We start from the raw sequence: 20,760 nt of genomic DNA on the forward strand, positions 1-20,760 counted from the left end.
CCTCCACGTGGGCACCAGTTTCAAGTGACAGGTCCTTTACTTTTGGGGTTACTGGCAAATAGCCAAACCCTGTTGTGTTAAATCTTTAAGTCAATCACAAGAGTCTAATATAGTACCTACTTCTTAGGTTTGTTGTGACTATGAAAAAAAAATGTAATGGTGGAAGAAAACATGTATGTAACATGTAAGTAAGATCATCCATATAATTGTATAGATATAGAACACTGTATAATCCATAAATGTGAGACTCCTTCCTTCCAAAGTGTTCACCTGAGAGAACGAATTTGGTAAGAGAATTCTTTCTCTTTAGGTGAAGATGTGACAAATGTAGGTGGTCTTCGGACATTTTTTTCTAGAATTCTCTAGGCTCATGGATTTTGGAAAAATCCGGCTGATATCATACATTGGCTCTGTAGCCACAGTCGCACAACCAGGAAGTCAGGCCGCAGCTCCTCATTCACCCCTCCTCGGCCCTTCCTAAGTTCTCTTGTCTGTGCGGTAGGATTTTGCTCATTCACAGTGTGTGGGTGTGTGGGAGGAGATGGTATTGTTTTTCAAATACAGTTTCTCATTTTGAGCCACATTTTGTAAAAAAAAAAAAAAAAGATTTTAATGTGGCTTAAAAGATGCACCACAGAGTTATCATAAATCTCAGAATTAAATTAAAAATGAAAGTTAAGAAAATCAACAATCATGTAATGACTATATTTGGGTTCCTGTGGGAAGTCAAACTCAGAAGAGAAAAAGCAGAAACAAGTTGTCTAGAACAGATCATGTGTGTCTCTTAATTCCTTTACATATGCACAAGCTAAATAAGATATTAAAAATAATTACTTTTAGCACTTGTCCTAGGGGGCAAATGAGGTATGATTTTCATTTTAACATCTCCTGAGCTTGAAGTAGAGAAGCATGAAAAGAAAGAAATCAATAGGGGCGCCTGGGTGGCTCAGTGGGTTAAAGCCTCTGCCTTCAGCTCAGGTCATGATCCCAGGGTCCTGGGATCGAGCCCCACATCGGGCTCTCTGCTCTGCGGGGAGTCTGCTTCCACCTCTCTCTCTGTCTGCCTCTCTGCCTACTTGTGATCTCTGCCTGTCAAATAAATAAATAAAATCTTTAAAAAAAAAAAAAAAAAAGAAAGAAAGAAATCAATAACCCTAACGAAAATGAGGGTAGGAATGAACCAACAAACAAATGGTTTTAACACTTTTTTGGGAGTTGAAACTGACTGAGAATGGCGTGGTGAATGAGACAGGCTGAGAGCTGAGGTTTTACAGACGATGGAGCTACGGAGATGTAGAGCCGATGCTCGACAACGAATCCCAGAAAGTCTCTGGCCTCCGAGTCAATAGCAAGCAAATGGGAACCGGAGTTGAAACTAGGGGATTCGCCCGAGGTCCGCAGTGAAGCCGCTGCCAGCACAGGCACATCGGGTCGTCTTCCCCGAACCAACACATGGGCAGACGGATGGCACGTAGAGCTTGTCTCCAAATAAACTGACCAACGTTTGGGGGAAGCAAAGATGACTGACCCTCCGTCACCTGTGGGCAAAGTACAGGAAGCGTTGCTGTGCCTGCAGGACAATAAGCTCATAGTGTGACACAGCAAAGCTGCAGCTCTAGGTGGAGGAGAAGGACATATGGAAGGAAAGACAAGAGTGATAATACGCTGACAACATCTGTCTGGTCACTCATTCATTCACTCGACAAATGCGTGCTGAGAACAGCTGGGTGCAGGCCTGTTCTGGTCACACAGACAACATCTGACGTCTGATGGCACCAGACAAATCTCTCCATCTTCATGGAGCTTACAGGACTCCCTTAGTAAGTGAGGCTGCTAGAGACACTGCAACTGCTTTTGGGATGTCCTATTACATTAATCATAATTACTTATATAATAATAATTTGGAATGTGGGAATAAGAAATAGAAGTTTAAGTATGTTGTTGTAATATAGAAAGATAAGTAACAGAAAAACTATGAATAATAACGTACATGGCGATGAGCAGAGCTGAGTAAGTGACCTGACTTTCAAGCTCTTGTATACGGGATTCATTAGATACTGTCTAAAGCGGACACCCTGAAACAGATAAAATCATGATATCTAGAATTAGGGAGGCCGTCACCAAAACTGAAAACAGAAACAGCTGAAAGAGTTTGCCTGTGGGGTGTGGCACGGAGGGAGAGAAGAGAAGGACCAGACGGTTATCTTTGTGTTCATCATGTCCTGCTCGCCTGGCTGCCATGCGCACGTATTATATGGGTTAGCTTGTATGTTTTGAATTAGGTGACCTCTAAGAACAGTTGTAAGCAAAGAATGAGACTCCTTTTTCATCTACCAACTGTCATGGGATTAAGCACAAAGTCATTAGAAATAGATTTCCTTTCTCTATCTTCTAGTAAGTGTTTACAAATAGATGCCATTTCATTGCGTTCTCTTGCCTGTAATAAATGGTGGGGTTCCAAGAATAAGTCTGCGAAGGTAAGTGCTGGAAATGAAGGCTAGCCTGGGAGCCGTCCGTCCGTTCGAACAAGATAATGCTTTCCCTTCCCCTCGTTTACCTGTACTTAACCAACAGCATTTAGAAAAGTGGGGGTAACATTTACTTAGTACTTATTTTGTATAAAGCTCTTTGCATATGATAAATCACTTAACATACTCAACAGCCTGATGGTATTGACATTAATTTTTACATCTGATAGTTGAGGGAATTGAAGATTAGACAAACAAAGAAGTTTGCTAATGGCAATTCAGGGGGTAGGTGGAGAGCTAGATATCCAACCCAGGTCTGCCGGGCTCCAGTAGCTATGCTCTTTCGTTCCTAACCTTTGGTTTCTCCAGTGTGCACCTTCTTAGAACGAGGCCAGATTTTGGTATAATTCCATTGTAGGTTATATTATAAGTCAATATTGTCTATGATTTAAATTTCTGTAAGTGCCCAGTTTTTCTAGGTACCTATTGATAATAAAAGTACATATCTATTAGTTTCCTAAAATTTAGGCAAAAAAACCCCTTGTAACGTTTTATTTTCACCCTCACCCAATAATATCCTTCCTATTCCCTATGTTGTATTTAAAAATTCTTTTCAATGGTACTTTGTCCCTGAACAAGTCTTTTGGTCCACTTTATGACCAACTTTGCACACATGATCTCTTGTATTGCTATTATCTGCTGAAATGACACAATGGTCCTCTCTTGAGTCTACTGTTATCAAAAAGAAATATACTCCAGGACCAAGTCAGATGCACATACATTTGGGGGAAATAGTAATAATAATAATAATAATGTAAAATAAACTGGCTCCTGTTTTGTGTACATATAAGGTGTCAGATGCTTTTCATGAATCATCTCACTTAATCCTCTTTCCAGATCTGTGGGGCAGACGTTGTGATCAATATTCTACAAATGGAGACTGTAACCTATTGAGGTTAAACTATATGTTCAGACTTGGCATAAACCAAGGAACTGATACAACTAAGACTTGAACAGTAGGTGTAGGAGTATGCTTGTCATGCTTCTGAAGCTGCCTGACATAAATAATTTTACATGTTCTGTCATGCTATCCTTGGGGGCAAGATAGGCAGTTGAATAGTAGGGTTGGACACTGTGACCAGTCTGAAATGGATTTGCTTCTACCGATGCCACTGGAGGGAAGTGGGATACATTCTCTATCTTATTTGGTTCCATGTTGTTATTAATGGATTAGAGATGTTCTTGCCATGCTGTTGCTTTTCCTCTGATTATTATTATTATTATTATTTTGCAGAATATACAAAACTGGAAAGAAGAGAGGGAAAGTGAGAATGAGAATCTTAAAAAATATATAACAGGTTACAGCAAGGATCTGATTTTCTGACAAGAGGAAATTAAATAAGGCTGAAATCACGATCATGCTTTTGTCTGAAAAGTTACCTATTTGAGCACAGGGGAGGAAAGATGAAGCTTAGTAAAAACTCATGCAAAATTTGGCCATCTTATTCATCTCAAGCCTACATTACCATCCTCACAATGATAGTTCCCAAATACCTGTCTCCAGCCCAGCCCTCTACATGGCTCTAGTCCTGTGTGTCCGATAGCTCTGTTGATTGCTCCTCTTGGTGTTATATGTCCAAAAGACTTCTGAAACTTACCATGTCCAAGACTGAACTCTCAAGCCATCCCCGCCAAGCCAGGTCCTCTTCCAATATACTGAAATCAGTGAATATGACCACCATCTGTTCTGCTAGTAAATTTAGGCACCATTGTTGATATATCTTTCTCCCTCATCCTCTCTTCCCCATCTTTAATTTCTCCCCACACCCCGTCCATTTTAACTCCTAGAATCTCAGAATTTGTCACTCTTTCTTCTCTACCACTGCCTTATTTTCCATGGGACCATCATTTCTGACCTGTGGTCCATCTGGTCTCAATGTTTCTACTCTAGCCCTCTTCGACCCACTTAACATGCACGAGTGAGAGTTTCATCACACAAATTAGATTGAGTCATATGTACATGTACAAGATTAAGTTCCTCTAACGCCTTTGCATTTCTCTCCACTACAGATAGAAACCATCCCGTTTACCTTCTCGACCTCGTCTCCTCGGTCTTCCTCTGCTCTCTGTACTCCAGCGCTATGGGTTTTCTTTCAGTCCCTTGATCACAGTAGCCTGGATCTTCTGTGACCCTTCTGCCACGTCTTTCCACAGGTCCTTCCTTCTGTCGGACATATTCTTTCCTCTTCCTCATTTGGCCAATGCCTAGTCGTGCTTCAGGTCTCTCTGTTCAGGCGGCATTCCCACAACTCTTTAGGTTGAGATTCTCTTGCTACATATTCTTATAGCTGCATGCTCTGTTCCTGTCCTTTGGAGCTCTTATCTCTGTTTATAATTCATTCATTGGTTTGCATGACATATTTACTGACTGCAATGTGGCAGAATTCTGTGCTAAGTGCTGGGGATAGAGTGATGACTAAAACAGCTAAGGATCTTCATTTGGTGATGGAGGAGGTATATAGTAATCAAACCAACACTGAAATATAAAGTATGTCCTTTGGTGAAAGTGCCACAGAGAAAAATACAGCAGACAAAGAAAATAGGAAGTACCTATGTGGGCACAGAAGTGTGTGCTATCTTAAATAATCAGGGGAAAACTGAGAAGGTAACATTTAAACTAGATGAGAGGATGAACCTTGCACATATCTGAAGGAAGACTGCTCCAGGTAGAGGGAAGAGGAAGGGCAAGAGCCCTATGATGGAAGGACACTCCCCACGTGCAGAGAGCGACAGGAAGACCAGTATGTTAGGAGCAGATTAATAGGGGAGATGATGACAGAGAGAGGACTCGGCTGAGGCAGGACCTCACAGGTCAATGTAAGAACTTGGCTTTCAGTCTGAGTACGTGGGAAGTAGTTACCTAATGTAAGCCAAGGATGTGATCGGACATATGTTCTTAAAGGATTACATTGGCTACTGTGTGGGGAGTAAACTTCACGGGGGGATAAGGCTGAGGAAGGGTGGAAGCAGGGGTATCAGTTGGGAACTTTTCTCCACTGATTCACACAAGGTCAGGTGGTGGATTGGTCACGATGCTAACAGTAAAAGTAGCGGAAATGGTCAAATTCTGGATATTTTTGAAAGAAAGCCAACAGAATTTGTTGACAGATTGAATATGTGTTACATAAGAAAGAAAAAATCATGAATTATATTAAGGTTTATAGCAGAGGTAACTAGAAGGATGGAGTCATGATTTGCGGAGATGCACAAATCTATGAGAGAAGCAGCTTTGAGAAAGGTCGTGAGTCCATCTAGACATATTGACTTTAAGATGCCTCTTACGTATTCTGGTGGACTTAGAGAGTAAGTAGGTAGCTGCACCTATGAATCTAGAGCTTGGGAGAGAAGTCTGGGTAGGGTGACGTGGGACTGAGGAGGTTCATGGAGCACAACACTCTGGTTCTAAAGCCCAGAAAGTCCCGGGAAAACTGGGCTGAGGTTTTATACTAGGTCTGGGGTATAGATATGAATGTGTGCATCTTTGGCTTATAGATGATTCTGCTTACATGAGAGATCTAAAATAGTTAAATTTGTAGAATCCCACATTGAAATGGTGGTTGCCAGGGGCTGGCAAGAGGGGACACGGGAGTTCTAACCACTAGGCATAAAATTCCAGTTAAGCAAGAAGAGTAAGCTCCAGAGATCTGCTGTACAACGTTGCACCCATGATCAACAATACCGTATCACACACTTACGATTTTGTTCAGAGACGGATATCACTTTCAGTGCTCTTACCGCAATCACATACATACATACGTAATAAAAATTTAAAAAGAAGTTTAAAACCATCTTCCTCCTAACATCTTTCCAAGTTTCTACTTCAGCTAATTTTACCACCACCTACCCAGGAACTAAAGCCCCACATCTGGCATTCATCTGCCATTACTTCTACCTTACCGTCACTCTACACATTTAATTAGTTGGCTAATCTCAAACATCTCAAATACACTTCCTCTACTCCATTCCTACTGACATTTCTTCAGGTCAGGTTTCCACCATTGCTCACATGAACCAATATAGTAACTTTCTCACTAGAAATCCTGCCTCGACTTGCCACCCCATGTAAGCTTGTCTCCACGTTGCTGACAATGACCTTTCTAAAGTTTAAACCTAGTTGTTCACTTCCTGGACTAATACCTTTCGAAAAGTATCTTATTATCTTCCAGATAAAGTTAAAAGCTCTTCCAGCATATAAAATCCTTCATAATTTAGTGCCCTCTGACCCCAGCTCCCAGTCCTACTCCCTTCCATACACTCTCATCCACCAGTAACAAACCATTAGCAGATACCCGGATTTGCCAGCCCCCTTCATACCTCCCTGGGCTTGCCATGTTGATACATTTACCATTATGCTATGCTCTGTGGCGAAGTCCTGTTCCTCCATCTCGACTCAACTAAAAATCGCTCTCATTCATGAATGTTTTCTTGATGTGCCTGTTGGTAGAATGAGCCCTTTTAATCCATGCTTACTGCCCTCAGAGCAATTGTTACAGTGCAGTGCAATGACTAGTTTTCATGTCGATTCCCCCCTAGACTGAGAGCATCTGAGGGCGGGATCTGTTTCTCACTGTCTTTGTGTCTCAGGTACCCGACAGAGCATCTGACCCGTTGCAGGTATTCAAAGAATGGTTGCAAAGTGAATTAAACTCATCTGGATTTTCTAATTTCTTCTCATCAGATTTCTTCAACAAAAGAGGGAGAGAATTATGGAAAGATTCATTTTTATCCTCACCTGGCCTGTGATATGAGGCTTTAGCAGACTGTAGAACGTGAAAGGTGAAGAGAGATGGTCTGTGGTGTGCGTTTGCAAACATCTGGAAGGCTCGAGGTTAACAGGATGTGGAGAGCTTAGTCTGCCTTTGTTTTTGCCTTGCTGTTTCAACAGGAAGTATGCGAGTTACCAAATGCCCGAGATGATACATTAGCAAATTACAGGGAAGGACAGAAGAGGCAGTGAAGCATGGTTCAAAATCCTCATGTGCACTCGGCTTCTAGCTTGTTCTGCCAGGACCCTGCTTTCCTTATCAGACAGCTGGAGCGGACCGAGTCATGTGGAGATTACAGAACTCGCTCCACGGCCGCTTCATGCAAGTCTTTATGCTTTCTTCCTTACGTCTGTGCAGCGAAAGAGAAGGGCTTACTCTTCCTGTCTTACTATTCACATCGGAATGAAGTCAAAATAATTTTCAGGCCGCAGCTGTTAATAATTACAGAGAAAGCATGTTATGGCTACACAGTCAAAGCAGTTTTTGTGTCTGAGATGATGACACGCAGTTAACAGCTGCTTTCCCTACTCAACCTGTTTTCATTTTCTTACCTTCAGTTGTATTTCTTCCTGTGACAGACACCACACCTATCCCCTGTCCTTTGCTTGTCAGCTACAGACTCCACCAAGTCCAATTAAGACTCTGACCTTTGGTCTCTGGGCTGTTGACAAGTCTGTCATTAGCGGTCTCTTAGATTTGAACCCAAACAATTGCTAGAGTTTATAGTCGAATCAGGAAAGCAGGCTCCTCGCCGAGCAGAGAGCCGGATGTGGGGCTCAATCTCAGGACCCTGAGACCAAGACCGGAGCCAAAGGCAGAGGCTTAACCCACTGAGCCACCCAGGCGCCCCTACAGTAGAATTTCAACACAGTCCCCAAATTCTTCATGAACAAGACTGGTCTTCCTCTCCAGACTTAATTCTTCTGCTCCGATTTTGTATCCTGTAACTGAAGTGTTTGCAGCTTCTCCAAGCAAACCATGGGCAGGTGTACACAGAGTTTTAATTGTGTTTCAGCAGTTTGGGCCTTTGTTTACGTTCACGAGTTCCTTCTGTGGTGTCTCTTCCTTTTACCTCCCTGGCTAGTTCCTTTTTGTCCCTCACAGTTTAGTTAACGTGTCTTCTCTTCCGGAAAGTGTTTCAGATTTCCCAGTTGGCGCAGATGGCCCTCTGCCTTGCTCCCAGAGCACATCGTGCATAGTTTCATCTTCCAACTTACGGCATTTCCTCAAGTGTATGTGTTTCACTCCAGCCTCTCTGTTAACTCACAGCTGCCGGCAAGAATGCGCCTCGTTCTCCTTATCTTTGTGTCCCGTTCTGTCACGTGCTCAGTACGTATTGTTTGAACCAAACTGAATAGAATGATGCCAAACATGGGGTTTTACCTTGTATTTTTCAAGATATTTTCTGAGTATGATTATATTCCCATCACCATGTCACAAATAGAGAAACATGGGCTATCCGATCAAGAAGAGAACCTCAAAATTCAAGCTTCTGGGAAGAGTCATCTACGCACATTTTCCTCATGCCTCACTCGCCTTTCACAGCTAAGTTCTCTTCAATCCACCACGCCACCCTAGCTGTCCTGGCTTCTATCTCAACAGTGGCCATATTCCAAAATCCGACGTATGCCTCCAGGCCACCCCTTACTTGTATTTCCTAAGTGATCACTCTCCCTACTTGAAATTCTCTTTCCTTCCATTTTATGATGCGGCGTCGCGTAATACACACTCTGGTGTTCTTTCTACTCTACCCGGCCCGTCCTCTCCTGTCCCTTTGCTGGTGCCACCTCCTCCACTTAGCTGGGAGTTCAAAAATCAGTCTCGGACTCTTGTTTCTTTCTCACCCTGCATTCTTTTCCTGTGATGTCTCATCCATCCCACAACCTATAAAAAACACTATGTATACACCAGCAACTCCAAGATAGGTTTCTGCAACTCAGATCTCCCTCCTGAGCTAGGAAGTCATCCACCTGTTTATCTGCCGTTCCCTCTCGGTTGCCTCTCATGCATCTTGATTTAAACATTTCCGAATCCAAACTCATTTTCTTACTCCTCAACCTACTCTTCATCTAGTCTTTTCAGTCTCCCATCCCCCACCTTCCCAAGTGTCCGTGGCAGGAATGCTGGCATTATCCTTGACTCTTGTTTTTTGGTAGGCCTCTGTCCATGCCCCCTCGTAGATGAATCTTGAATCTGCCCTTGTCCTGGCTCAACTGCCACTATCTCTTGGCTGAACTCCAGCGATAGCCTCCCAACTCCCCACGCACCTGCTCCTGCCATCCTCCTGTTTTGCTCATTTCCTTCAGTCCTTTCTATTTATAGATCAGCAGAGTATTCTTTTAGAGATGAAGTTTTAATCATGTTATATTCCTCCCTTTCTCTTTAAAGTGTTCTCCATTTCTCTTAGGATAAAACAGAAAATCCTAGCGTGGCTTGTAAAGGCCCCGTATAATCAGCTCTCACTTTTCCACTTCTCCAGACCTTCCCATTTGGGCCCTAAACACAATAACTGTAGCCTTATTCGTTTGCTCTTTTTTCATTTTTCTTTGAAAAACTCTTCCCCTCTAAAATGTAAATTCTATGAGACCAGTGTCCAAGTCTGTTCTGTTGATCCCTGGATCATAGAAACCTAGGATAATACCTGATGTGCAAAGATAGTCAATAAATATTTGTTGAATAAATGAATCAATCAGTTAATTAATAACAACTTCTTTGGGTACATAAAAGTAGGTCATCCTTGGGGCACCTGGGTGGCTCAGTGTGTTAAAGCCTCTGCTTTCGGCTCAGGTTATGATCTCAGGGTCCTGGGATTGAGTCCCGCATTGGGCTCCCTGCTCAGCAAGGAACCTGCTTCCCCTTCTCTCTCTGCCTGCTGCTCTGCCTACTTGTGATCTCTGTCTGTCAAATAAATTTTAAAAATCTTAAAAAAAAAAAATAGGTCATCCTTCATGGCTTCTCCTCGGGGCAATTCTCCCAAGTCAAGCATTCTTAAGAATCTTTATTTTAAGAATTAGACTCAGCCGTCCATGTTATTCGTTTTCTTTCCATCATTTGTTTATTAGTACATAAAAGTCAACTATATGCCAAACACAAAACTAATAGAAATAAAAATACAGCAAGGTACAGTGAGCCAAAAAAAGACCCCAAAGTGTATATGGAACTGTTCTTTAATATTTTAAAACAAATATTTACTAGTTTGAGAACTAGCATGCTGGGATGCCTTTCCGAGATTTGAAAGATGATGACTGCTAGGAAGTATGGTTTTTTTCTCTTTCTGCTGCATAGTCAGGACTATGGTGCTTTTTCAGTCTGCATATGCCCTGTGGCATTGTGGTGTGCTAAACGCTAGTCTGTTTTTACTGTGATGATTCTAAGAAACTAATACGACCCTTTTAGGAAAGCATTGTCATTTTGATTATTTTCTTCGGCTTGGCAGTCTTGGCTCTCTCACAGATTTTTTGGTATGCTTTAACCCCAGTCTAATATTGTCAGGAGTCTGACCTGTATTTTGGGGAAGTCAATTGTTTCCTCATGCCAGAAGCAGCGTAAGTTTACAGCACTCAGTGCAAGAAACAGTAAAAGCTAGCCAATGTTAGCAGTGGACTGAGTTGCATATCGGTCATTACTCAGCTAACAGCACTGCACCTTCTTCATCAGATAAATCCTAAGCAGGAAATGGCAGGAATGTGTCACGTGACCGTGACTCAGCATTTTCCACAAGCGCTCACTCACTCACCGTGGCACTATTGAAAGTTCAGCAAATAGCCAGGCTAGTCATGGTAGGTAGGAGACTATCAAGGCATATGCATTTAACTAAAAACAATTTTATGTCAAAAATGTTAGCACTGCCAGGAATTCACAAGATTCGGTTATTATTTGTACACTTGTTTTTTTTCTTCCCAGAGATAGATACCAGTACCCTGGTGCTAATTTAGTACTGGGGAGTTAGCAAATGGCAGACTTGAAAAATATCTAGGGTCACATGTTTAGCGATAATTTTATTTATTTTAGTTACTAAATCTCTTGCACACAGGAAATCAGCACAGTTTGCTTCTGAAGATATGAAAACTTGTGATTTTAGCACAGCATTAATGCTTTATTATACTGAGAATATTTACTGAGAAGAATTTGGCTCTCCTGGGCTTCCATAAACATTTGTGGGTTTTTGTAGGTTGAACAAAATATGTAGCATTAAAGGACTGCAAATTCCTAGACTAAAATCTGAGGCAAAGTTCAAATTGCTTTTGCTCTTTTGTTGTTGGCAGACTGTTTTTTCAGTCAACCACAGTGCTGATCCTGCCCAGAACTCTCCTTTAAATGCTGTTTTATTAAAATCTTTCTTTAAATCTGCTTCAAACTGTTAGAAGGTTTTCTGGGAGGAAAATTAAGAGACTGTAACACGGTAACTTTTTAAAAACAATTTCTATGGGGGCCTGAGTGGCTTTAAGCATCTGCCTCCAGCTCAGGTCCTGATCCTGCGGTCCTGGGATCGGGGTCCCTGCTCAGTGAGGAACCTGCTTCTCCTTCTCCCTCTGCTTGTCCTCCCCCAACTTGTGCTCTCTCTCTCTCAAACAAAAAAATTTTTTTCAATTTAAAAACATTTTCTAGAATCACCAAGTAGTATTAATGAATCCAGAAAGAACCATGATAACTGAAATATTCAGTGACTGAGGTAGTTTCTTTCATTATGATGTCCTCTAGATCAACTTGTGTTGTAGCTCTCTGCGTTTAAGCCCCCGTCACAGAAAACTGGTAAAATAAACATTTGCTTTTCCTCTGGTGCATGGGTGGTTCCAGGTGACACAGTGGCCTTTATTTTGTGGCAGAACTCCTGGAATCAGTCCTAACTAACAAACACCTCCGGCCCGGCTGTGTGGGTGTGTGCAGGCCTCAGATGACACACATCCCCGGGCTGCACTCGCTGGTGGCTCAGGCTGATGTTAGAACTCCAGGTGCACTAACCCACGCTTCGTGGAAGGAGAAATCATGATCCTGGTTGTTTGTTTTTGTTTTTTCCACATTTCCCAGGGACTGTTCTGGCAACGTCTCCTCCGCTGGGGAAAGCGCTGTTTGTAGGGTTGGCCCCGGGAACCATGGCCACGAATCTTCTTCCCTTTCTTCCTTCTGGGACGCTCATGCCAAAAAGGTGCAAGATAAAAGACACTTGCAGCATTTAGTGTGGGTTTTTTTTTTTTTTTTCACTTTGGGCAAGGAGTGGCTGACCAGAGATGGGAGGCTGGGAGAGATCAAGAGGAGGCCTCCCAAGAGATCAAGAGAAGAAATGGTACGGGGACAGAACATGGCGCCAGAGAGGGAACCATTGGCAAGCTTTACCTGATACTCTGGGTCTCCTTGAGAAGACCTGCTCTGTGAGGATACGGGCACCAGAAATGAGGGAGAGGGCTCAGGAGAGAGGGCAAGGACCAGCTGGAGCTCAAAGGCTGAGTGTTGAGGAGGAAGGAGAGTTAAAAGATAGCCAGCAAGGACATTAATGGCCTTGCAGTGGTTAGCAGGACACTAGGACTTAGTAAAAATGGGTCAGAAGCAGAAGGGGACCCATATTCCACACTTCAGAAAAAGATCAGAAAATGACCAGAACAGAGTATGTACAAAAGTAAATATTTAGAATGAAGAGGGAAATCCTAACAAATTACAATCATTTATGTTTGCTATTACCCAAAAGCATGTGACTGAGGGAACGGATTGCCAGGGCTCCTGTTACGGCTCAGGAAGAAGGGCTTAAGGCTTCCAGCAGCATCAGCCTCATGGCAAATCCGGCTCTGGCCACGAGGATATAAACGCCACTGACGTGAACGCAGCTAAAGTCAGTGTCTGGAAGGAGGTACGTGGAGGAAGATGGATGCATTTACAATTCCAGCTTCAAAATGGTCAGTGTAAACTCAGAACGGCTCTAACTCCTGATTTTTTATACAATTTAAGTGAGACCATGCATATGAAGGTGTTCTAAAAACTTGTAAAGTTCTTACTAATGTTAGATATTTATTTTCTTACATTCTGAAAAACCCATTACATCTCAACCATTCACCAAATTTATCTAGGACTTCAATGAGCCTATTTTTACCCTACGCAAGCTCCTTGGAATTTTGTTTTATAACTACTGTGAAGCACTGCGTCTCATTTTTCCTAAAACATTGTTCTCTCAGCTTCGATTATTCATATTGGAGAGAATAAAACTGTTTCAGTCCCCATTTAAAAATGATTTCACTTTCATCATCTCTCCAGACTAACGTTCTAATCTTTGCTTTCATCTTCTCTTCTAAGCCCTCAGTTCCTTTGATAACTTACTGTTCTCATCCTTGTGCTCTCTCAAGACTAATCCTTGTGATTTTTCAAGGTGCCTGGCCAGAACTGAAACAATGAATGGAAAAAGTATTATAAATCATTTGCGTTGTGTGTCTGTGCTTCTGCCTGTTTTCCAGTTCTGCCTAGCATTTGGTTAATTTTGGGCAATAAGTGGTAGATTTGTTTTCCATTTGCTATCTTCCTTAGAGGAATTTCAACAGTAGTTAGTTGGGATCATAGAGGAAATTTGAATAGGATAATCCAGGATACAGAGGAAGTTTGGAAGAGCGAGCAAAGTTCTAGGGAGAATTAATGAATAAAGCATATGGAGGGGCGCCTGGGTGGCTCAGTGGGTTAATGCCTCTGCCTTCAGCTCAGGTCATGATCTCAGGGTCCTGAGATCGAGCCCCACATCGGGCTCTCTGCTCAGCAGGGAGCCTGCTTCCCTCTTTCTCTCTCTCTGCCTGCCTCTCTGCTTCCTTGTGATTTGTCTGTCAAATGAATAAAATCTTTAAAAAAAAAAAAAAAAAAGCATATGGAAACTACGAACTAGGACTCCAATGAGAAAGAAGCATTTGAGAGACCACCGGAGGGCAAGCCTGCTCACAGAACAGGGAGAACCGGTAACTGGCAAGATAAGGGGTTATGATCCTGGAGGACAAGCAGGAAGTTAAGTCACCAGGTTGATATAATGGAGGCGAAGCTGTACCCTGTAATTGGGTCAAAGGTTTTTCATGATGAGTGGCCAGTGTGGGATGGGGTAGGAGACCAGGATGATCAAATAGAAAGAATTTGTGGGATAGAGATTAGAGATGTTCCCACTCTGTCTTGATACTACAATCATCTTGACACTTTTTTTTTTTTTTATTAATTTTATTTGTTTGAGGGAGAGCGAGAGCATGACCTGGGGAGAGGGAGGAGAGAGAATCTGAAGCAGAATCCATGCCAGGCTCAATCACGAGATCATGACCTGAGCTAAAACCAAGAGTCATCTGCTTAAGGGACTTAGCCACCCAAGTGCCCCCACCTTTAATTTTTTTTTTTTAAGACTTTATTTATTTATTTATTTATTTACTTGACAGAGAGACACAGTGAGAGAGGAAACACAAGCAGGGGGAGTGGGAGAGGGAGAAGCAGGCTCCCTGCGGAGCACGGAGTCTGATGGGCTTGATCCTAGGATCCTGGAATCATGACCTGAGCCAAAGGCAGATGCTTAACGACTGAGCCAGCCCCAAACATGTCAATGTTCTTAAAGACATGTCAATGTCCTGGGGCCATAAACCAACTGAATTAGAATCTGGAAGTGGACCTAGGCTTCAGCAGATTTGGAAGAATTATCAGGTGATTCCAGCTTGCGTTTAGAACAGAGAACTAGGGTTGGGGCCCTGGTTCCCAACTGGAGAAATTTTTATGACCCTGGTGGTGCAGTGGGCCTTACTCCTGACCATTACATTAGAGCATTCGGGAGTGAGATCTAGGTATCCCTGTTTTTAAAATTCCCTAAGTGATTCTCATGAGCCACCAAATTTAGGGACTGTTGGATTTAGAGGGGCTGTAGCCTGTGATCTACTGTGCATTACAGATACAGTGAAATTATGTTGTGTGATAGACCTTGTATATTAAAATCATACTTGCGGCCTTGAAGTTTAAGGCACAGAAAATAATTCAGATACTGTGGTTTGTCTTTGTTCTGATGCCTCAGTACACCCTTCTAATTTAACGGAATTAGAATAACAAAATCTTGAAAACTACAAGAGACCTCAGGAAAAATGCAACTCAGACTCCTTCTCTTCTACATGAGAAATAAGAGGCCCAGAAAGGATGGTGAAATCGTCTGTGATCACTTGGGAAATTCATGACAGAGTGGGATCCTCTGACTTAAATACTTTTCAGTCTTCTTCCACAACGTTGGCTACATTAAAAGACTTAGTTCTGAAATGTTAAATGCTAAAAGGAATAGGATTTAATTTACAAAATCTAGACAATGAACAGAGTTAATGTGATGTGACCCATCCACAAAACTCAAGGATCACTAGAAGTAAAAACTACTCTTGAGGCATAAAATAATTTTATTTTAAAACAAGAAAATCAAAAAATAAAATAAAACAAGTAAATTAGGTTTAAAAGACCTAATCCCCAACATGCTATTTGTGAAGTTACTGGCCCCGAGAATCCTTTAAGCCATAGGGACAGTCATTGTACAGCCACTCTGTTTTTTTAGGGAGGCTAGAATTTTGGGGGACTTTAGACCTGGAAACCCAAATACTTGGATTTCCTAAGGTCATCGGATAAACTGTAAAAGAAAGTTTTGCAATCAGTACCTAGACCCTCAATCATGAGGTTTTCATATCCTCTGAGTTGGTTAGTCCAATTCCTGAATGAATCTAACTTCATAGAAATCAGAACAAAAGGAGATCTCTTTGGGGGATAAAGTTAAATGCATCTGATTACACTGTTTGTTAAATGGACACCCTTCCTTGTGTATTTGTGGACTTGAGTTCCAGTATACAATCTTTGCAAAAAATAGAGTGGGCGTTTCCCCTGTCCCTCAGGTGATATCATTTGTCAGGCTCTGTAGCCAGCTTTCAGGCCCGTATCTTTGACAGTGGCTATGGTGAAGACACAGGAGTGCGATGATCTGGCCTAAAAGTGATGGGAAGGAGGGAATGTGAGTACGTTAGATCACAGAAAGGCTTCCATGGACTGAAACGAATGGCCAAAATCTAAGCAGATGCAATTCAGCAGGTAGAGAAGACTGCAAGGCCTGCCCTTGGACACAGTACAAGGCACCTGAGGGAAGAGGACTCTCTACCTTGCAGCACTTGAAGGCTTCTCATTGGAGAGGGTGTTGTTGCTTAAGGCCCACAGACCGCCACGCCTCTGAGGGGCTTTGCCATGGCCCAGAAATTGCCTGTGGCCTTCTCTAAATGCTTAAAATAGGAAAAATCAAAACAAAACAAAAAACTAACAAGCCCCCCCCCCAAAAAAAAACAGATTAGACCTAAAGGTTTCAACTGGAAAAAGTAAAAGGAAGCTACCAACAGATTTTATTTCCATGTGAGGAAGAAATTCCTCTGTTAAAGCTATCCAGAGATGGAATGAGCTATCCTGGGAAGTTTCAACTTTCCAGAACATTTGGAAAGAATATCAGAGGGGACTTAAGCAACAGATGGATAGTTGAAATACGTTATTATGTTTCTTCAAAACAAATGACTGTGTGCATGGAGAGAATGCCTGAGTACAGCTCACCTGGAGGGTGGCGGGGTCGGGAGATCTGGGACCATTGAGGCCCTGGACTACACAGGCTACAGCAGAAACTGCGGGTAATAGGGCTGCCTCCTCTAATAGATCCTGGGTCACAGACTATTCCCTCAAAAGGCTCTCTGATGGTTTTGTTTTGCCCTTGAGGGAAGACTAATAGGAGGACTTACTCTACGATGAGTTCACTATGGCATCTGATAGACAAGGTCCCCACACACTGTCACTGTGGGGAAGCAGAGAAATAAAGTATGAGGGTGTAGCAATTCTGAGTGTGGGGTGTGAAGTTAGGCCGACTGAATTTCACTTCTACCCTGTGTTTGCTGAGTGTAACTTTGGAGAAATTGTATAGCCACTCGGTGCTTCCTTTCCTCCTATCTAAAATGAAAATAACTAGTGCCTCCATGTAGGCTGGAGAATCAAATAAACATAAAAACCATGTAAAAGAATTAAAAATGATGATAAAAAATGTTAGCTATATTCTTGTTGGTTTTTTTTAGGTACCTGTTGAAGGTATTTGAATTTTGTCATTAACTGTCATTTATTCACTGTGTGATATAGGGAAAATTCTTTACCTCTCTGGCTTCTTGTTTCCCACCTATAAAACAGTGACTACATTTCTACTAGACAAAAATAATATTGCATCTAATTGCCCTTAAGAGTTCAGAGTCGGGGCACCTGGGTGGCTCAGCTGGTTAAGTGTCTGCCTTCTGCTGGGGTCACGATCCCAGGGTCCCAGGATCAAGCCCTTTGTCAGGCTCCCTACTCAGTGGGGATTTGAACCTGCTTCTCGCTCTGCCCCTCTCTGTGCTCATGTTTTCTCTCTCAAATAAATAAATAAAATCTTAAAAAAAAAAAAAAAAAAAAAAGAACTGAGTCAAAGGACCCTGGAAGGTCTGACTAAGGTAAGAGAGTACAATAATTTTACAAATTTATGTCTGTCTTAGAACATTAAGTCTTAATTCGGAGGCAATGCTCTAGGGTTGGAAATCGCCAGCAAGGTGCACGGATCTTCCCTGTCGTCAGGCATGGGTAGAGCCTCACCCTTGTTCTGAGTTGACGTCTCTAGAACTTAACCCAGAACTTGTAATTCAGAATATCTGAGAGAGATTTTTTGGGATTTGTAGATTCCCAGCACTTCGCGGCGGTTCCTGGCTTGGCTCCTGGCCCGAGCTGGGACTCCCGGCCTGGAAAGGAGCGTGGCCGCCGCAGCCCTCGGAACCCGCAGGGCTTCCCGACAGCGCTGTCCCTCCCGCCGCAGCCGGGTGTTGCCGCAGCGGGAGTGCCGGTGGCCGGACCGGCCAGGAGCTCTGCCCTGCCTCGTGGTCTACTTACGAAGCGCGGTTTGTCTTGAAGGGAGGCCTCGTGTGCACGTCCGTGTGCGTCCAGACGCACAATCCTCCACTAACAGCCAGTGAAGCCTCCTAGGGAAGGTCATAGGTCTTTGCTTGAAAACTGAGCTTCAGACGCCCAGTCAGCTGCGGCGTGGACGCGCCTCGGGGCGGCCTCCTTGCTTCGGGCTCCACGGCGAGCAGTGCGCGCGCTGACCCACCGGACCGACATGCGCGCTCGCTGCGGCGTCTCCTTCCGTAGAGCGGAAATTCGTCGCGGACCTAACGTTTAAAGACCCGCAAGGACAGCTCCGGGGCACCTCGAAGTTCCCGCGAGCAACGACTGACTGAGAAGCTCGTTCTAAGTTTCTCTGTCGCGTCACGGCGTGTTTTCCCCGAGCGGAATCAGAGCCTCGGGGCGGCCGAGGCCGGCCCTTCCGTCAGTTCTCGGCGTTCCCGGAGGAGGGAGGAGGATTTTACCACGTTCTTCTCTCAGCGCAGGGCTTGCGGCTGGGCCTTTCTCCTCCCTCCCTCGTCGCCCGAGGGGTCGCCGGCGGCTCTTCCAGCGGGTCGTCGCGGAGCAGGCGGCCGCGGCCTCGCACGGCGCCAGCAGGGCTTCCTCAGGCTCGTGAGCTCCCCGCGGAGGGTCACGGATACCCGCTTCCGGTCGCCGACACCCGCTTCCGGTCGCCGACACCCGCTTCCGGTCTCTGACACCGGCTTCCGGCCCACCGGGCCCGGCGTCCCGTAACGCGGAAGGAGCCCCGGCCGCCCCTGAGCCGCCTCTGAGCCGCGCTGAGCGCGGGGAGCCGCCTGACCGCGGGCCGGCTGAGCTGGAGCTCACGTGTGCTGAGTGATGACTTACAAATGTCCTTCTCGGAAGGAGAGTGTATTTGTTCTAGAGAGAAAGAGAGACTGCACGTGGGGGCGGGGGGGAGGGGCAGACTCCCTGCTGAGCCCCTCTCGGCCTCGTTTGGAGACCCTGAGGTCATGACCTGAGCAGAGACCAAGAGTCCGACGCTTAACCCCCTGCACCCTGGAGGCTCCCCGCAAAAACATCTAAAAAATGGAAATGAATAGTCCTGTCGCTTCATGCAGAATCCGTGACCCGATGGGCTCTTCCCCCCCTGGGAGCTGCCCCAGAGCAGGCGGCGTTTCTGGGTTAGCGCCTGGAGCCCCGCGCGCCGCGGTCCACGCGCCCGGGACAACTCTGTCGCGTGCGTGGCGGGACGGAGAGAGTTCCAAGCCTCAGACGTTCTGTAAGAGACCAGCGGAATTACCGAGTGTCCCAAGAATTTCAAATACCGAGAGGTCGTTGTCAGGCAATGACGCTGATATAAAAGGGAGAGTTAAGATTATTTCCAGGAAGGTCAACATATGGTGAAATTCTATTTACAATTATAAATGTCAGTAAATAATTGGCGACCTGGTCAGAATTAATACAAAACATAAATAGTAAAAAGAATTGTTTAAGCAACTGTGGCTTTTTACTTTTAAACAGAATATCTCATAGTAGGCCTTAAACTGCTGCCTCGTAGAGATTTTTCTTCCTCTTCACTCGGCTGTGTGACAGGACTGTCATGGCTTTTTTTTTTTTTTTTTTTAAGATTTTATTTATTATTTATTTGACAGACAGAGATGACAGGTACGCAGAGAGGCAGGCAGGGAGAGAGGGGGGAGCAGGTTCCCTGCTGAGCAGAGAGCCCGATGTGGGGCTCGATCCCAGGACCTGGGATCATGACCTGAGCCAAGGCAGAGGCTTTAACCCACTGACCCCCCAGGCGCCCCATGTCATGGCTTTTGAAAACAGTTTCTTTTGAGGCACCATCTCTGGTCTGAAGCAGAAGAAAGCATTCTAGACCGGCACAGGTGAACTAAACTTTCCCTTTCAGAAAGGCCATGGGAATAAAATTAATTTATGCTTTAAAAGGTAAAGTAAAAAGTATGAAATTACAAGTAGGGGTTAGGGTCCCTGACACCTGCTCAGTCAAAAATCTGTATCTAACTTTTGAGTCCCCCGAAACCTAAGTACTGATACCCTACCACTGACCAGAGGCCTTACTGATAACATAGAGTCAATTAACACACATAACATACAGTGTATAATCTACACTCACCTACAATTTTGCATTGTACTACAATAAATTAAGCTAGAGAAAATAAAATCTTAAGAAAGAGAAAAAGCATTTACAGTATTATACTGTATTTACTGAAAAAAGATCACATATAAGTGGAACCCATGCAGTTCAAACCTGTGTTGTTCAAGGGTCAACTGCATAAGAAAACACTGAGAAATTATGAGTGAGACTGATCAGAATTACTGAACTGCTTGAATGAATGAAATATTTAACCATTATGTTGTATACCTGACACCAATATAACGTGTGATAATTTCTCTTCAGTAATAAACATTTTTCAGTGAAATTAAAAAAAATATTTCAATAGGAAGGCAATGGTATTGCTTTCAGATAGAGATAGGCCCTGGAGCACGGTTAGCATGTCTTCTAGCAGTCGCTGCTTTACAGAAAATAGAAGGAGGTCGGCAGCTCTGTGAGTGAGGCTATGCCGGAGGAA

At 43.8% G+C, this 20,760-nt stretch overlaps 1 long non-coding RNA gene across 2 annotated transcripts; it reads right to left on the minus strand.

The window, feature by feature from the left end:
• Window positions 1-553: 553 nt before the first annotated feature.
• Window positions 554-8,519, minus strand: LOC131827675 (uncharacterized). 2 transcript variants are annotated; one of them, XR_009352119.1, is made up of 4 exons: window positions 7,846-8,519; window positions 6,874-6,962; window positions 4,559-4,754; window positions 554-1,538 (listed from the first exon to the last, which is right to left on the minus strand). It is a non-coding gene; the product is annotated as an uncharacterized LOC131827675 (long non-coding RNA). The 2 variants fall into 2 exon arrangements; XR_009352120.1 differs by lacking the exon at window positions 554-1,538 and adding an exon at window positions 1,549-2,075.
• Window positions 8,520-20,760: the final 12,241 nt, after the last annotated feature.

Source organism: Mustela lutreola, chromosome 3 (genome assembly GCF_030435805.1).
Source record: "Mustela lutreola isolate mMusLut2 chromosome 3, mMusLut2.pri, whole genome shotgun sequence".
Taxonomy (NCBI): domain Eukaryota; kingdom Metazoa; phylum Chordata; class Mammalia; order Carnivora; family Mustelidae; genus Mustela; species Mustela lutreola.